Below are 17500 nucleotides of genomic sequence, written 5' to 3' on the forward strand. Positions count from 1 at the left end.
GTGGAGTTTGCATGTTCTCCCCATGTTGGTGTGGGTTTCCTCCGGGTGGTCCGGTTTCCTCCTGTCACGGATTGGCCAGGCTCTTCCACCAGCCTCACGCAAAGATCACCATCACCTGAGTATTAACCACACACAGCTGCACCCAATCACTTAGTCACTATATAAGCACACACCTCACTTCACTCAGTGTCCGGTCTCGTTCCTACGAAGCGGACTCTGAGTGAAACACCTCCTGGTAATCACTAGCATTTCAACCTCAATATATTGTACTTATCTGCTCTTGTCTCTCCTAGTTTGTCCAGTGTTCCCGGTGTCCTGTCTGCCTTGTGTTTGTCATCAGTCTGTCTTCCCCGCAAGCCCTCTGGTGTGTGCATTCGGTCTCCCTCTGTATCAGTCATCCAGCCTGCCACCAAGGATCACCCGAACAACCAGACTCCACTCACTTCTCCTCCGTTCTCCTTGTGTGCTCAGTTGTTGTTTAATAAACATCGTTGATAATTCACTCACCTCCTTTGTCCGTCTGCTTCCCATAACAGAAGACCGGACCTCTACAATCAACAGCATGAGCACTCACGATCCCATTCAAGAGTTGGTGGACTCATTGAAGAGAGTTTTATTACCATCTACTCCACTTCCCGAAGCACCACCAGCACCGAGCACTTCTTCACCGTCCACCCACTCATCCAGTCCCATGGCTCGACCAGCGCCCTACTCTGGCGGGGCGGAGGAGTGCAATGGATTTCTTTTGCAATGTTCTCTCATATTCACCATGCAACCTGAGTTATATCCCACAGATCGGTCCAAAATCGCATTCATCATCTCCCTTCTCTCTGGATCGGCTCTTCGGTGGGCAGAAACCATTTGGCAACAGTCTGGGCCGGTAACCAGCTCCATTCAAGCATTCACCAAGTACTTTAAGGAGGTTTTTGGTCGCGCAGATGCAGAAGTAGCAGCTGGAGAACAGTTATACCATCTCAAACAGGGAGCCATGTCCACTCAGGATTATGCGCTCCGGTTCCGTACTCTGGCTGCTGCTAGCGGATGGAATGAGCGATCTCTCCTCACCACCTACCGGCTTGGACTGGAGCCCAGCCTCCGACTACAGCTAGCAGCCCTCGACGATACCTTGGGGTTGGAGAAATTCATCCAACTATCCCTCCGCTGTTCCGATCGTCTGAGGGTATACCAGCACGATCTTCCACCTGTTCCCCAAGCACTCCTCCGTTCGCCAGAGCCAGCAGTCCCTCCAGAACCTGAACCAATGATCGTGGAATCTGGTAGACTCACCATCACTGAGCGACAGAGGAGGCTGACCCGGGGTCTATGTATGTACTGTGGTGCCGAAGGACATGTCAGGCTGGACTGTCCCATTCGTCCAGCACGTCCCTTGGTGAGTGTATTCAGTTCCCCTATTGAAAAAATGCATCCTCTCACCACCGATGTCCAGTTAACTACCCCTTCTGTATCTGTTTCAGTCACGGCCCTCATCGACTCCGGGTCAGCTGGAAATTTCATCTCGTACGCCCTCTGTCGCCAGCTCCATCTTAACACCGAAGCCTCGACGCACGTCTACCAGATCCAACCCATAACCAACGCAATCCGTTCCCAGGCACGTATCCATCGCAAATGTGAACCTATCTATCTCCAAGTGGGATTGCTCCACAAGGAGGAGATCCAATTTCTGGTTCTGGAGGGTGCATCCATGGACATCATTCTAGGGCGCCCGTGGCTGGTGAAGCACGATCCCATCCTCTCTTGGGGCACAGGAGAAATAAAGAAATGGGGTGAAGACTGCAAAACCAGATGTTTTCCCGACCTACCTGTTCAACTTCAGAAACCACTTACCATCTATGTCACGTCTGTCGAAAGTCCAGTCAATAAACAATCCATTCAAATCCCGAAGATCTACTCCACATATGAAGACGTTTTTTGCCCCAAGAGAGCTTCCCAGCTACCTCCACATCGGCCATGGGACTGCGCCATAGACCTGCTGCCAGACGCTCCTATGCCCAAAGGTAGGATCTACCCGTTGTCCCTTCCGGAAACTAAGGCCATGGAGGAGTATATTCAGGAAGCACTGAGTCAGGGGTATATCCGCCAGTCCACGTCACCCGCTGCCTCAAGCTTTTTCTTTGTGGCCAAGAAGGATGGAGGGCTGCGTCCTTGTATCGATTACCGAGTTCTGAATCAAGGAACAATTAAGTTCCGGTATCCCCTTCCTCTCGTCCCTGCGGCCCTGGAACAACTCCGATCCGCCAAGATATTCACGAAGTTGGACCTCCGCAGCGCCTACAATCTGGTCAGAATACGTGAGGGGGACGAGTGGAAGACTGCGTTTGTGACCCCTACAGGGCACTACGAATACCTGGTCATGCCCTATGGTCTGGTCAACGCCCCCTCCGTATTCCAGAACTTCATTCACGAAGTCCTCCGGGAGTTCCTCCATATCTCCGTCATAGTCTACATTGATGACATCCTGATTTACTCCCGGAGTGAGGCCGAACACCGCCACCACGTTGCGGAGGTCCTACAAACCCTCAGAGACCATCAATTGTACCTCAAGGCTGAAAAATGCTCCTTCCACCTACCATCTGTTCAGTTCTTGGGGTACATTATTGATCAGAAAGGGGTTCGCATGGACGAGGGGAAGGTCACTGCCGTTGTCTCCTGGCCACAACCAACAACTATTAAAGAACTCCAACGATTTCTAGGGTTTGCCAATTTCTATAGACGATTCATCCACAACTACAGTCTCATTACCGCTCCGCTGACCAACCTACTCAAAAATCACCCCAAGAAACTCTCCTGGCCTCCCGAAGCCGATGCAGCCTTCCAAACCCTCAAACAATCATTCACTCAAGCTCCACTCCTGACTCACCCAGATCCTGAAATCCCGTTCGTGGTCGAGGTAGATGCCTCGACAACTGGAGTTGGAGCCATCCTGTCACAACATCAAGGTACACCAGCATTACTCCATCCATGCGCCTATTTCTCAAGGAAGCTCAGCCCGGCGGAAAGAAACTATGACATCGGAAATCGGGAGCTATTAGCCATCAAGCTTGCCCTGGAAGAATGGCGACACTGGCTGGAGGGAGCTAAACATCCTTTCCAGGTGATTACAGACCATAAGAACCTCCAGTACCTCAAAGAAGCCAAAAGACTCTGTCCTCGTCAGGCCCGATGGTCCCTGTTCTTCTCCCGATTCCAATTCTCAATATCTTACCGACCTGGGTCAAAGAACATCCGAGCGGACGCACTGTCCCGTATTTATGATCAGCCGGAACTCATGGAGACCCCAGCCAGAATCCTCCCAGAACAGATCACGGTCTGTCCCATCACCTGGTCCGCTCCTACAGTCGTCGCCACTCCCGAATCCAGGACTCCGCCGGGCTGTCCCCCCAATCGTCGCTTCATTCCTGAAAACCAACGGGTAGATCTGATCCATTCCACCCATACATCTTTGGGCACAGGACATCCCGGGACCAACAACACCCTCTCGCTGCTATCCCAACGCTTTTGGTGGCCGCACATGGCGAGGGATGTGAGGAGATACGTTCAAGGCTGTAGAGAGTGCGCTATGTCGAAGAGTCCTCGCCATCTACCTGCAGGTAAACTCCATCCCTTGCCCATCCCAAACCGCCCCTGGTCACACCTAGGAGTTGACTTTATGACAGATCTCCCATCATCTGAAGGTAATACCTGCATTTTAGTCATTGTCGATCGATTTTCCAAATTCTGCCGTCTGATTCCCTTGAAGGGTCTGCCCACAGCCCTGGAAACCGCAGAAACCTTATTCAACCATGTCTTCCGATGCTTTGGATTGCCTGAGGACATAGTCTCGGACAGAGGACCCCAGTTCATCTCCAGACTATGGAAAGCCTTCTTCAGACTCCTAGGTGTGACCGTCAGCCTCTCGTCTGGCTATCATCCACAGACCAACGGCCAGACAGAGAGGAAAATCCAAGAAGTGGGGCGGTTCCTCAGAACATTCTGTCACGGTCATCAAAACTCCTGGAGCCAGTTTCTGGGCTGGGCGGAATACGCCCAGAATTCCCTGCGGCAACCTACCACCGGACTTACGCCATTCCAGTGTATTCTGGGCTTCCAACCTCCACTCTTTCCCTGGGATGGCGAACCTTCTGATGTCCCCGCAGTGGATTACTGGTTCCGGGAGAGCGAGAGGGTCTGGGACGATGCTCATCACCATCTCCAGAGGGCAGTTCGCAGAGCCAAGGAGGTCTCCGACAAGAGGAGGATCCCAGGTCCAAGCTATGCGCCGGGGCAGAAAGTTTGGCTCTCCACCAGAGACATCCGCTTGCGACTGCCCTCCCGAAAACTTAGTCCCAGATTTGTTGGTCCCTTCACCATCCTGGAGCAGGTCAACCCCGTCACATTTAAGTTACAGTTACCACCACAATATAGGATCCACCCCACATTCCACGTGTCACTCCTCAAACCCTTTCACGACCCTCTGATTCCTTCCACAGAGCCTGGCCATGAAGAGGAACCTCCTCCCCCACTGATGTCGGAAGTCGGATCCATTTACAAGATCAAGGACCTTCTACGGTCCCGACGTCGTGGTGGTCAGCTGGAATATCTTGTCGACTGGGAGGGATACGGTCCGGAGGAGAGATCTTGGGTCCCCAGATCAGATATATTAGATCCTGCACTTATGGAAGAGTTCCACTCCAATCACCCCGAGTTTCCAGCACCTCGTGGACGTGGTAGACCACCACGGCGTCGGAGGTATAGGCCCTCAGGAGCGGGCCCTGGGGAGGGGGGTAATGTCACGGATTGGCCAGGCTCTTCCACCAGCCTCACGCAAAGATCACCATCACCTGAGTATTAACCACACACAGCTGCACCCAATCACTTAGTCACTATATAAGCACACACCTCACTTCACTCAGTGTCCGGTCTCGTTCCTACGAAGCGGACTCTGAGTGAAACACCTCCTGGTAATCACTAGCATTTCAACCTCAATATATTGTACTTATCTGCTCTTTGTCTCTCCTAGTTTGTCCAGTGTTCCCGGTGTCCTGTCTGCCTTGTGTTTGTCATCAGTCTGTCTTCCCCGCAAGCCCTCTGGTGTGTGCATTCGGTCTCCCTCTGTATCAGTCATCCAGCCTGCCACCAAGGATCACCCGAACAACCAGACTCCACTCACTTCTCCTCCGTTCTCCTTGTGTGCTCAGTTGTTGTTTAATAAACATCGTTGATAATTCACTCACCTCCTTTGTCCGTCTGCTTCCCATAACACCTCCACAGTCCAAAGACATTTGATATAGGGGAATTGGATAGGCTGAATTGGCCATAGTGTATGAGATTGTGTATATGGGTGTTTCCCAGTACTGGATTGCTTCTGGAAGGGCATCCGCTGTGTAAAACATATGCTGGAATAGTTAGCGGTTCATTCCGCCGTGGCGACCCCTGATAAATAAGGGACTAAGCTAAAAGAAAATGAATTAATGTCTTGAACAGTTTTATCAATGAAGGTTTAGTCAGAATATGGCAAAGTAGGCTTTAAATGAAGCTCCAAAATATGACGTTTCCTCTTTGACCCAAAGACAGGTGAGAAATAATGTAAAGGTGAGTAAATATAACTAGCTTGTTCAGTTTTGCTGATATTATACAGTAAAACCAAGTCAAGTCGATCTTTATTGTGCCTTATAAATAGACATAAGCATAAATATGAACACTGGATGTAAGATCCATTTAGAAAACCTTTTCATACTGTACATACCTATACAAGCATACCAGAGTGGTAATCCAACTATACATATACTATAAATAGTTAACTCTACACATAACCTTACTGTGCGTTCACACCACTGCCAGCGAGAGTGTGAAAGTAGCCAGAAGTCCTTCGTTTTCGATGGCAAAAAGCTCCAGCAATAGTGGCAATCAGGTCAACTTTATGGTAATGAGCTATGATGCAGTTCAGCAGCAACCTATCAGAATGTACAATTGCACCGCTGGAGAAGATTCTAGAGGAATAAACTTTGGTTCCGACCACATCAATTCAATTTAATTCATGTTTATTTCTATAGCGCTTTTACAATGTAGAGTGTGTCAAAGCAGCTTAAAGGTGCTGTATGTAAGTTTCTGACTCTTCTAAAGATAAAAAATAGCATAACATGTTTGATTTTTTCCATGCGCGAACGTCTGTCTTTATTTTGGTCCCTTTAACCTGCTCAATGCCAGTTTAGCCAATTATGTTTCAGCATCCCGGGTTGCCTTGGTGGAAAATCGTGTATTTCATTCATTTAATCCATTTATTCATTCATTCATTCAGAAGCGCTCTGAAAGCATGCGTTTGTGACCGAAATGCGACCTCCGGTGGACAGTAGGAGATTCAGTTCCACATGAGGTGGCTATTAATTAGCAAATGATATAAATATTATGAGTGTAAACATTAGGTGAGCAGGTTACATTGTAACCGTGTGTCTTAACAACGCGCTACGTGATGAAATACGCAGTGATGAGCAATTTGGCTGTTTGCACCAGACGAAATACGACAGAAATGTAAATACAGCCATTGAGAAGCACAGAATATGCACTCACAAAATGGTAAGGTTTATAATCTAATTAATACATATTACCGCTCTTTAACATTATTAAGAGGTAAACTATCTGCTGCTGCTTTCAGTATATGTAAAATGCCATTCAAACTCACATTGTTAGCATTTAACACTGAATAAAGCACATGAGGTTTACCTGAGGTGATCGGTTTATCCTGTTGTTCAGCTGTGAGAAATAGAAGCTGTTTCTAATATATCAAGGACAAAAACTCAGTTTAATATGGAGAATATTCCTTCTATCAGGTGCCGTTGCTTTTATTTAGAGCACGGGTTAAATCACTCACTCCTGTCCTCAATCTGGCAACCTGCGCTTGCGTTTGTTTTGATCCATGAGTGCAATACCTAGTTCAACCACTGGGTGTCAAACTTACATACTGCACCTTTAACATAGAAGTTCTAGTAAATTGAAACTGTGTCAGTCCAGTTTTCACAGTTAACATTAGTTCCCAAGCAAAACAAATCACAGAGGTTGATTATTGTTATGGCGGGTTTCCCAGTTTGTAATGTAGGACGCGCACAAATGAACATTAACATGAAGGCTATTAAACGTCTTCTGTAAACAGCATGTTGAAATTAGACTAGCACTTTAACAGCTTTTAATTAGTTTATTTCATTAGAAAACCTGTAAACAAATTGGAAAAACTGCATCTTGATGGTGGCGGTGTGAACACACGGTAAGAAAGACTAAACAAGTAAGCTTACCTCATTTAATCCAGAACAATATTGTGCAAAAGATGTATTTTAAAAAGATGTTCAAAGATTATAGCCGGCAGCTAGCTTTCTGCAGCTCTCACATGGTCGTCCACTGAAAGCCCGGTCAGTACCTGGATGCGAGACCACATGGGAAAGCTAGGTTGCTGTCGGAAGTGGTGTTAGTGAGGCCAGTAGGGGGCGCTCAACCTGCGGTCTGTGTGGGTCCTAATGCCCCAGTATAGTGAAGGGGACGCTATACTGCTCATTGAGCGCCGTCTTTCAGATGAGATGTTAAACCGAGGTCCTGACTCTCTGTGATCGTTAAAAATCCCAGGATGTCCTTCGAAAAAGAGTAGGGGTTTAACCCTGGCATCCTGTCGAAATTTGACCACTGGCCTCTGTCCATCATGGCCTCTTAACCATCCCCATATCATAATTGGCTTTATCGCTCTGTCTCCTCTCCACCAATCAGCTGGTGTGTGGTGTGCGGTCTGGCGCAGTATGGCTGCTATCGCATTATTCAGTTGGATGCTGCACACTAGAAGTGGATGAGGAGATTTCCCCCCCCCCCCCCTCCCCAGTGTCCAGAAAAGCAATATATAAATGTAAGGAATTATTACTATTATTAACTATTATTTTTTGAAGTCTATCTAAATGTATTTTAAAAAACAAGGTTTGGGTAAAGTCTGGCTGGTGAAATAACAGACCAATGAGCTGAGATCAACTATAACTGATCATCGCTATAAACTGCGATTGTGTCTGAAGCAGGAGAAAGAGAGAGAGACACAGAGCACGGGGCCAAACAATTAATCCTGCAGAAATATGTTACACTGGCTCCATCACAGCCCATCTGCTGTGAGTCTCTGCCTCCTCAGCAGATTTCTGGAGTGAAGGGAAATAAGCGGAGAGTCTTCATGAGTCGCCCACTACTGAGAAACACAGGTGCTTCAAGAGTAAAGCTTGAGAAACTCCACCAAACCTGGGGTGTGTTTCTGAAAATCATTACAGTTAGAACCGTGAGTTCTGAAAACTGTTAATAAAAGTTAGTCAAGTACACTGTAGAAAACTCCTGGTTGCCTTAAAATTTTAAGCTGAATCAAATTAACCTTGTGAGTCTATTGAACTTATATTATGTTAAACTGACTTAAAACAGCTTGCATAACTTATAAACTTAAGTTAGAACATGATTAACTTAGTTTAATAAGTTACAATGACCTAAAAGCATATGCTGTCAGGTCTAATTGATCATATAATTTTTTACAGTGTAAGTTTTGTCATTAGTAATTTGGTGTTTGCCGATATATAAATAATCAATACTTTTTAGATAAGATTGCAAAGATTTATTGTTCATTTGATACTGAGCCTGTAATTGTAATTTATTAGGGATTTATAAAGTATAATCCTCACTAGATTAGGCCACAAAACTGGATGAAGTTGAGTTAATAAAGCATTAACTATTAGTATATGCCTGAATAATAATATATAACCGTTGATTTGAATAGTTTAGTTATCCTTTACTAACTCGATCTGAATGATCTTAAAAAAAAAACTACTCTTAAATACAATTGGTTTATAAATAATGCGATACTTAAAGGTGCTGTATGTAAGTTTTTGATTGTTTTAAAGCATAAAAATAGCATAATGTGTTTGCAGATATTTAAGAAACATGCTGAACATTCTAGTTTATCTCAAAAACAATGCTGAAGTCAGATATTCTGCTTTGAAAATGTGTTTTCCGTGCCGGAACGCTGTGCTTGTTTTGGTTCTTTTAACATGCCCAATGCCAGTTTAGCCAATTATATTTCAGCACCCTGGATTGCCTTGCTGGAAAACAGTGTAATTCATTCATTCATTCATTCCAAACGGCTCTAAAAGCATGTGTCCGTGACGGAAATGCGACCTCCGATGGACAGTAGCAGACTCTGAAATGAGATGCAGATTCAGTTCCACATGAGGATGTCCTTAATCTGGTAACCTGTGCTTGCGTTTGTTTTGAGAACAGAAAAGAAGTGCAATATCTAGTTCAACCACTGAATGTCAAACTTACATACTGCACCTTTAATTTAGTCATGAAAAATTAATCAGTAACAAAGTATGAAAGTACAATAATTAAGCACATTTTAAATGTGAGTATGTCAAGAATTGAGCATTTGTATCTGCAGTTATAAACTGCTTACTCACGTGTATTAATATAGAGTTAGTGCTTAACAAATAATGAATTCACTACTAGATAATGCTAAATAGATTATTCATAGTGTGAAGTTGGGCAGCGGATGCCCTTCCACACACACTCATTCACACTCATACACTACGGACAATTTAGCCTACCCAAATTCACCTGTACCGCATGTCTCTGGACTGCGGGGGAAACCGGAGCACCCAGAGGAAACCCACGTGAACGCAGTGAGAACATGCAAACTCCACACTGAAACGCAAGCTGACCCAGCCGAGGCTCGAACCAGCGAGCTTCTTGTTGTGAGGTGACAGCACTACCTACTGCGCCACTGCATCGCCTTAATAAATATTCAAACATTTGTAAATGTTTATTTTTAGCTTAATTTCTAATTTTAGCTAAATGAGCATTTTTAGTTTATTTTTGTATATTTAATCATTTCAAACTGATATTTAAACATTTTTTGTTTTAATTTTAGCTAATAATTTTAGCACAGCAAAAACCCCAAAAATGAAATAACGAAGTCTCTCAATAACCCAAATATTATGTGTGATATACAAGTCATGGCGGATGTTTATGGCCCTAGTTTATGTTGCTAGTCATTGTTATTAGTTGCTAGTAGTCTTACTGTTCACACATGATTAGCACAGTTGTTGCTAAAATTTTTGACGCTAGTTTAGATTTCAACACATTGCTTGCATTTAGCATGAATTTGACATATTTTTTTCTACTTTTCATACATTGCTAGGATGAAATAGCATATTGTTAGTATGCTTAATGACACCAATACATCAATTAGCACATTTTATGTTAGCATATCTAAGCGGATTCCTGTTTTCCAGGAAATATTCAACACATTTCTAGAATGGAATAGAATATTACTAACATGTTTTAAAATGTTAGCATCTTAGCACAATACTAACATGTTAGCATCTTAGCACATTACTAACATGTTTTCTAATGTGTTCACAATATCTCACAATAACCTAAATATTATGTGTGATATACAAATCATGGCGGATGTTTATGGCCCTTGATATTTTACTCGGCCTCTCGTTTTTCCATAATTAATTTGCTTTGTTTAATACATAATTTCATACTCTATAAACAGTACTTAAAAATTGAAATAATAGATGAAAAATTATCTACAACAAGTTAATAATTAATGGATATTTTTAAATTGAAGATCATGAGTTTTTGAATATTTAAACATGTCAAACAATGAAAATTCAAATAGTTTTAGCTTATAATTTTACATTATTAACTTAATGGATATTTAGACATTTGTAAATGTTTAGCTTAGTTCTTTGCATTTTGTTTAGCATATTTAAACATTTCAGACAGACATTCAGATAGTTTTTACGTTTAATTTTTGCTGGTAATTTAAACACTGCAAAAAAAACAAAAAAACAAAAATAAAATTATGAAATCTCACAATAACCTAAAAATTATGATATAGGCCAGTGTTTCCCAACCCTTTTCCTGGAGGCACACCAACAGTACATATTTTGGATGTTTCCCTTACCTGACTAATTAACTTCATGTTTTGGAGTCTCTTCTTAAGTTCTAATTAGGTGATTCAGGTGTGTTTAATTAGGGAGACATTGAAAATGTGTACTGTTGGTGTGCCTTCAGGAACAGGGTTGGGAAACACTGATATAGGCCTACAAGTCATGGCAGACCACTCTGACCTTAGATTCTCTTCTCAGCCTCTCATCAGAACAGACTGCAGATGGAGATTACCACAAGACAGTGAACAACACAAAAAAAAAAAACCTACAGTATGACGTATTTTCTTTAAATTGAGATATTTCTAGGTAAAACAGCATATTTCAAATCAAGCCATCTCTGACCTAAAGGTTGCGCTGCTGTGATCTGAATGCCCGATTTTGCCTCAGCTTTCTGCTGGTTAACCTGAAGGTGTTTACTGGAGGTTGTGTGTCATTGATCTGGTGTGCTCTGCATGCTGGCTGTGTGTTGTTCTGCGCGTCTCAGTGTCTCCATGTGAGAGCCGCAGGGCCGGGCCGAGCGGGACGCACAGCGGGAAGCGTCGAGCTGTAATTCAGGGGACAGATGAAGGCGTGCTGCTGCTGAATTAGAGATCCAGACTGCTGGAGACGCTCTAATTTGCCCTGCCATGTGCAAAGGCATGCGTGGCTCCGAGCGCCGGCCTGATCGCATGATTAGCGGTTTTGGCTCCGTTTTAAAAGGGAGGATGAGTCTATTAGACAACATATGAAGGGGGGTTTGAAAATGGTTTAGCCAGATAAACACCATATTGGTTGGCTGAACTGGGGAGCTTGTGAAAACCAAGCAAAAATGATTGAGTAATACTGAGTCTGATCATATAGACTATTAAAGTGGAAATAAAGCAAGGAAAATCTAACAAGAACAAGACTCTACCAAGAATTAGCATGGTGCTAACATGTTTACTGGCCTAATCACATGATTAGCGGTTTTGCCTCCCTTTAAAAGGGAGGATGAGTCTATTAGACAACACATGAAGGGGGGTTTGAAAATGGTTTAGCCAATTAAACACCATTTTGCTTGGTTAAACTGGGGAACTTGTGGAAACCAAGCTAAAATTATCGAGTAATGCTGAATCTGACCAAAGTGGAAATAAAGCAAGGAAAAAACAAACCAGAACAAAATGCTACCAAGAATTAGCATGGTGCTAATATGCTTCATTGCCTAAGCTTCATGGTTTTGGCCATTTCCAGCCGGGTTTCCAGCCATTACCAGCCTGGTCTTAGCTGGTCAGGCTGGAAAATGACCCGCTAAAACCAGCAAAAACCAGATTGACCAGCCTGGATTAAGCTGGTTTTGGCTGGGCTCCCAGGCTAGGCTGGTCAAGCTGGCTTTAGCTGGTCATCTCCCTGCCTGGAACAGCCAAAACGTCTCTAAAATCAGGCTGGTTGATCAGCTAAGGCTAAGCCTAGGCTGGTTGTCTGGTTTCAGCTGTTTTGTTTTTAGTTCGAACTTGTGAAAACCGAGTGAAAATTATTAATAAATTATCAAGTCTGACCTTACAGACTGTGAAAGTGGAAAGAAGAGAAAAAACAAACAAAAACTGATGCTAGCAAAAAGTAGCATGGTGCTAACATGTTTCTAGCCTTTTTGGTACATGGCTAACTGTTATGTTTCAAAATGTGTGTGTAAATTTGCCTGCTGTTACCGTGAATAAATATTGCTGCTAGCAGGTTTCTAGCATGTTTTATATAACTAACACAATCTCAAGGCATTTCGTAACTTTTTATATTAAGTGACTTATTCAAATTGTATGAATTAGTCACTTTTCTGACAGTACATATAACTGGCATGTTTTCTTGTGAGATCACCCTGGTTTTAGCACATGGCTAGCATGTTTTAACAACACATAACACAAATCAAGAACAACATGTTTCTAGTTGCATTTTTTTGAGACTAGTTTAACTTTCAACATATTGTTTGTATTTAGCATGTTGTTAGCATGAATTTTTACATTGCTATTATTTTTCTACTTAACGCATTGCTAGCATGAAATAGCATATGGTTATAGTGTGCTTTGTGGCATCAATATACATGCGGCCTGATCGCATGATTTAGCAGTTTTGGCTCCGTTTTAAAGGGGAGGATGAGTCTATTAGACAGCATATGAGGACTGGGGAGCTTGTGAAAACCAAGCAAAAATGATTGAGTAATACTAAATTTGATCATATAGTCTATTAAAGTGGAAATAAAGCAAGGAAAATCAAACAAGAACAAAACTCTACCAAGAATTAGCATGGTGCTAACATGTTTACTGGCCTAATCACATGATTAGCGGTTTTGCCTCCCTTTAAAAAGGAGGATGAGTCTATTAAACAACACATGAAATGGGGTTTGAAAATGGTTTAGCCAATTAAACACCATATTGGTTGGCTGAACTGAAGAACTTGTGAAAACCGAGCCAAAATTATTAATAAACTATCAACTCTGACCTAACAAACTGTTAAAGTGGAAAGCAAGGAAATAAACAAACAAGAAAAAAATGCTTCCAAGAATTAGCATGATGCTAACATGTTTCTAGCCTTTTTGGTACATGGCTAACTTTTAATAACATGTTGTTTTAAAATGTGTGTGTGAATTTGCGTGTTGTTACTATGAATAAACATTGTTGTTAGCAGGTTTCTAAGACATCTCAAGGCATTTCGTAACTTTGATTCAGTTGCTAATTTGTATTGTAGTAATTAGCCACTAAATCCGGTTTTCTATGAAACCAGCCTAGTTTTAACACATGGCTATCATGTTTTAACATGAACACATTGCTAGCATGAACAACATGTTGCTAGTCATTGTTATTAGTTGCTAGTAGTCGTACTGTTCACACATGATTAGCACAGTTGTTGCTAAAATTTTTGACGCTAGTTTAGATTTCAACACATTGCTTGCATTTAGCATGAATTTTACATATTTTTTCTACTTTTCATACATTGCTAGGATGAAATAGCATATTGTTAGTATGCTTAATGACACCAATACATCAATTAGCACATTTTATGTTAGCATATCTTAGCAGATTCCTATTTTCCAGGAAATATTCAACACATTTCTAGAATGGAATAGAATGTTTTAAAACGTTAGCATCTTAGCGCATTACTAACATGTTTTCTAATGTGTTTAACCCACTGTTAGCATGCTTCACTAAGCTCCTAGAAGGATTTATCATGTTGTTTGCTTAACCATGGCTAGATTCTAAGCTTTGCCAGTGAAATCTAAATCTAAATGAAGGTCAGAACGTCTTGAACTGGATGGTAATGGGATTTATTTAGTAAATTTGTTCATTCACTTTTCAAAAAAACCCCAAGTCTGACTTTGATCAATTGGAAAAAAAATGTAGCATAGCGAGTCTGAACGTCCTGAAGGTTTGATCCTAGTTTGGTGGAAAAAAACTGAAACAATAGATCAGCATGTAGGCTTTCTCAAGCCAACATAATAAGACCTGTGTGAGATTCTGCTGGCTCTCGAATTCCCACATAAGCAGAGAGTTTGTGATGATATTTGACTCTTTCAACAACGGTTTCTAAACTAAACATTAATGGTTGGAAATTGCAACCTCCTGAAATGAAAAGCACACCACTGTTACTGTGCACTATAGCTTTCCTCCCAAAACAATGTCTAAATTGCTGCTAAATTTTGCTGCTCTTGCATTGAGATCCCAGAAAGGGAAGTTGGCTGAGCACAGAAACAGCAAAACAGCAGAGAACAATCCTTCCTATACAGGAAATGACATGTAATTAATCAGAGTAAGACCATTAATCTTGAGCTGTGGGCCTCTTGAAAGATTTTTGATTATTACTTCCACACAAAGACAAAATTAATGATAATGTAGAAACAGGATTTCAGAGGAACGTAAATCAAATCACGTAAAATTTACATGGAAATGTTAAATAAATAAAGGGTTTAGCAGGTGTTTTACAGTCCTTAAAATCAAAAATTTAACTATTAGCCTAGCAAGTGTGTTTGTTTATTACAATCTTTTGTTTCCACGAATCTTTAAATTTACAGCATGAAATAAAAATGTAATTTTGTTATATTTATATGTAAATAGTAGCGCTTGTTATAAATAATCTACTGTATCATTTTATTGTTTTGTACAAATTCAATGGGGTATATGCATGGAGACTTTTCATTTTGAACAAGCCTACATTGTTTACCAATGTAACCTCTTTTGTTTTACTAGCACATGGCAAGCAAGAGCGAAACTATAGCACACTAACAATGTCGGCCTCAACAACTGTTGAGGCCTGGAGAATGAGGTTTACTTGCAATACTTCTACTAACAGATCTCCATTTTGCTCTACCCCCTAAACCACACTCCCATCCGGGTCACGGCACCAATCTTGTTTTATTTGCACATGACAAGCAAGATTCAAACTAACACACTAACAAGGTTGCTAAATAACAGTTGCTAACATGGCTCTTGAGGCTTAGGGAATGAGGTTTACTTGCACAAAGTCTACTATAACCTAAATCACATTCCCATCCGGGTCACGGCACCAATGTAACTCATCTTGTTTTGTTTGCACATGACAAGCAAGATTCAAACTAGCACACTAACAAGGGTGCTAACTAACAAAGTTGCTAATGTGACCTTTGAAAGCTAAGGAATGAAGTTTACTTGCACAACTTCTACTGTGACCTAAAGCATACTTTTATCCAGGTCATGGCACCAATGTAACTCATCTTATTTTATTTGCACATGACAAGCAAGATTAAAACTAGCACACTAACAAGGGCGCTAACTAACAAAGTTGCTAATGTGACCTTTGAAGCCTGGGGAATGAGGTTTACTTGCACAACTTCTACTGTGACCTAAAGCATACTTTAATCCGGGTCACGGCACCAATTTAACCCTTTTGTTTTATTTTCACATGACAAACAGAATTCAAACTAACACAATAACACCATTTCAACCCATCTTGTTTTATTAGTACATAAACAAGCAGGATTCAAACTAGCACACTAACAAGGATGCTAAATAACACTCCATGTTGTTTTATTTGCACATAACACTAGTAATGAATGTTAAACATCACTGTTGCTAGCATGCCTGTGGAGGTGTGGGGAGTGAGGTTTACCTGCAATACTTCTATTAGCAGATCTCCTTTATGTTCAACCCACTAAACCACACTCTCATCCGGGTCACGGCACCAATGTAACCCATGCTGTTTCATTTGCACATGAAAACCAGGATTCACACTAGCACACTAACAAGGAATGTTAAACATTACAGTTGCTAACATGCCTTTTTGAGGCCTGGGGAATGATGTTTACTTGCAATAATTTTAGCAGAGGATCTCCTTTATCTTTTCTCCCTAAACCACATTCCCATCCGGGTCACGGCACCAATTTAACCCATCTTGTTTAATTTCCACATGACAAGCAGAACTAACAAGGGAACTAAATAACACAATTGTTATTGTGCCTTTTGAGGCCTGGGGAGTTTTACTTGTCGGATCTGCTTTATGCTCAGTCCCCTAAACCACACTCCTATCCGGATCATGGCACCAGCCTGGTCTTAGCTGGTCAGGCTGGAAAATGACCAGCTAAAACCAGCTTGACCACCTGGTTTAAGGTGGACATAGCTGATTTAGGCTGGGCTCCCAGCCTGACTAGGCTGGTCAAGCTGGTTTTAGCTGGTCGTCTCCCAGCCTGACCAGCTAAGACCAGGCTGGAAATGGCTGGAAACCAGCCTGGAAGTGGCCAAAACCCCTCTAAAACCAGCCTGGTCGACCAGCTAAAACCAGCCAACCAGCCTAGGCTGGTTTAAGCTGGATTTTTCAGCAGGGTCAAACTAGTTTGAATGTAACTAATGTCAAAATGTACATTTTTGGGCACATAATTCTCTACTCTTCCCTCATGTTTGTGTCAAAGACATTTCTTGATGTTGTAAAGAGTGTAACCACATTAAAAAATAACATGACTTTAATAACTAAGTATATAAATCAAACAGAGAAAGCAGTTCGGTTGAGTTCAACAGGTCCAGAGAGGGCTGGTTAGCACAGACACCACTGTTTCCAGAAAAGATGGCGTTGGGACTATAACACTATAGTGACATATTCCCAAGACATCTAGAGAAACACTCAGCTGACGGCTCTCCTTTGAGACATTCAGATCATCCTATTCAGCCACTGCAAAGGCAAATACACACATCAGATGAGTGATGCATCTGAGACTGAACGCATGTTATATCTGCAATCGGGTGAGCTTGGGGGTCTTGTGTTTATGGTAGTAGATTGCGAAATGTGGTTTGTGTTGTGTGAGAAGAGTAATCAGAGGTGTGCAGGCCTCTGGACAATCCAAGCCTGGTTTCCACAGTGAATCCCTCACATGGGAAAGTGTGAAGCGGGAAAGACCTGCAGCTCTAATTAGCAAACCAGGGAGTCGCTGAAGTTTGGAGGTGACGGACTGCCAAAGGGGACTCGTTAGGTTGAGGATTACTCAAGACGGCACACAAGAAAGGATTTAAATTTGACCTTTGTGTAGTAATGACTTCATTATGATACTCATCACTATATTTTCACTGCAAAAA

At 42.3% G+C, this 17500-nt stretch overlaps 1 long non-coding RNA gene across 1 annotated transcript; it reads left to right on the forward strand.

Annotated features, from left to right (window-relative positions):
• The first annotated feature begins 68 nt into the window (after window positions 1–68).
• LOC130241313 (uncharacterized) lies at window positions 69–506 on the forward strand. The gene is made up of 2 exons (XR_008838855.1): window positions 69–119; window positions 294–506. It is a non-coding gene; the product is annotated as an uncharacterized LOC130241313 (long non-coding RNA).
• Window positions 507–17500: the final 16994 nt, after the last annotated feature.

The sequence above is a fragment of the Danio aesculapii genome, chromosome 15, assembly GCF_903798145.1.
Source record: "Danio aesculapii chromosome 15, fDanAes4.1, whole genome shotgun sequence".
NCBI classification, from domain to species: Eukaryota; Metazoa; Chordata; class Actinopteri; order Cypriniformes; family Danionidae; genus Danio; species Danio aesculapii.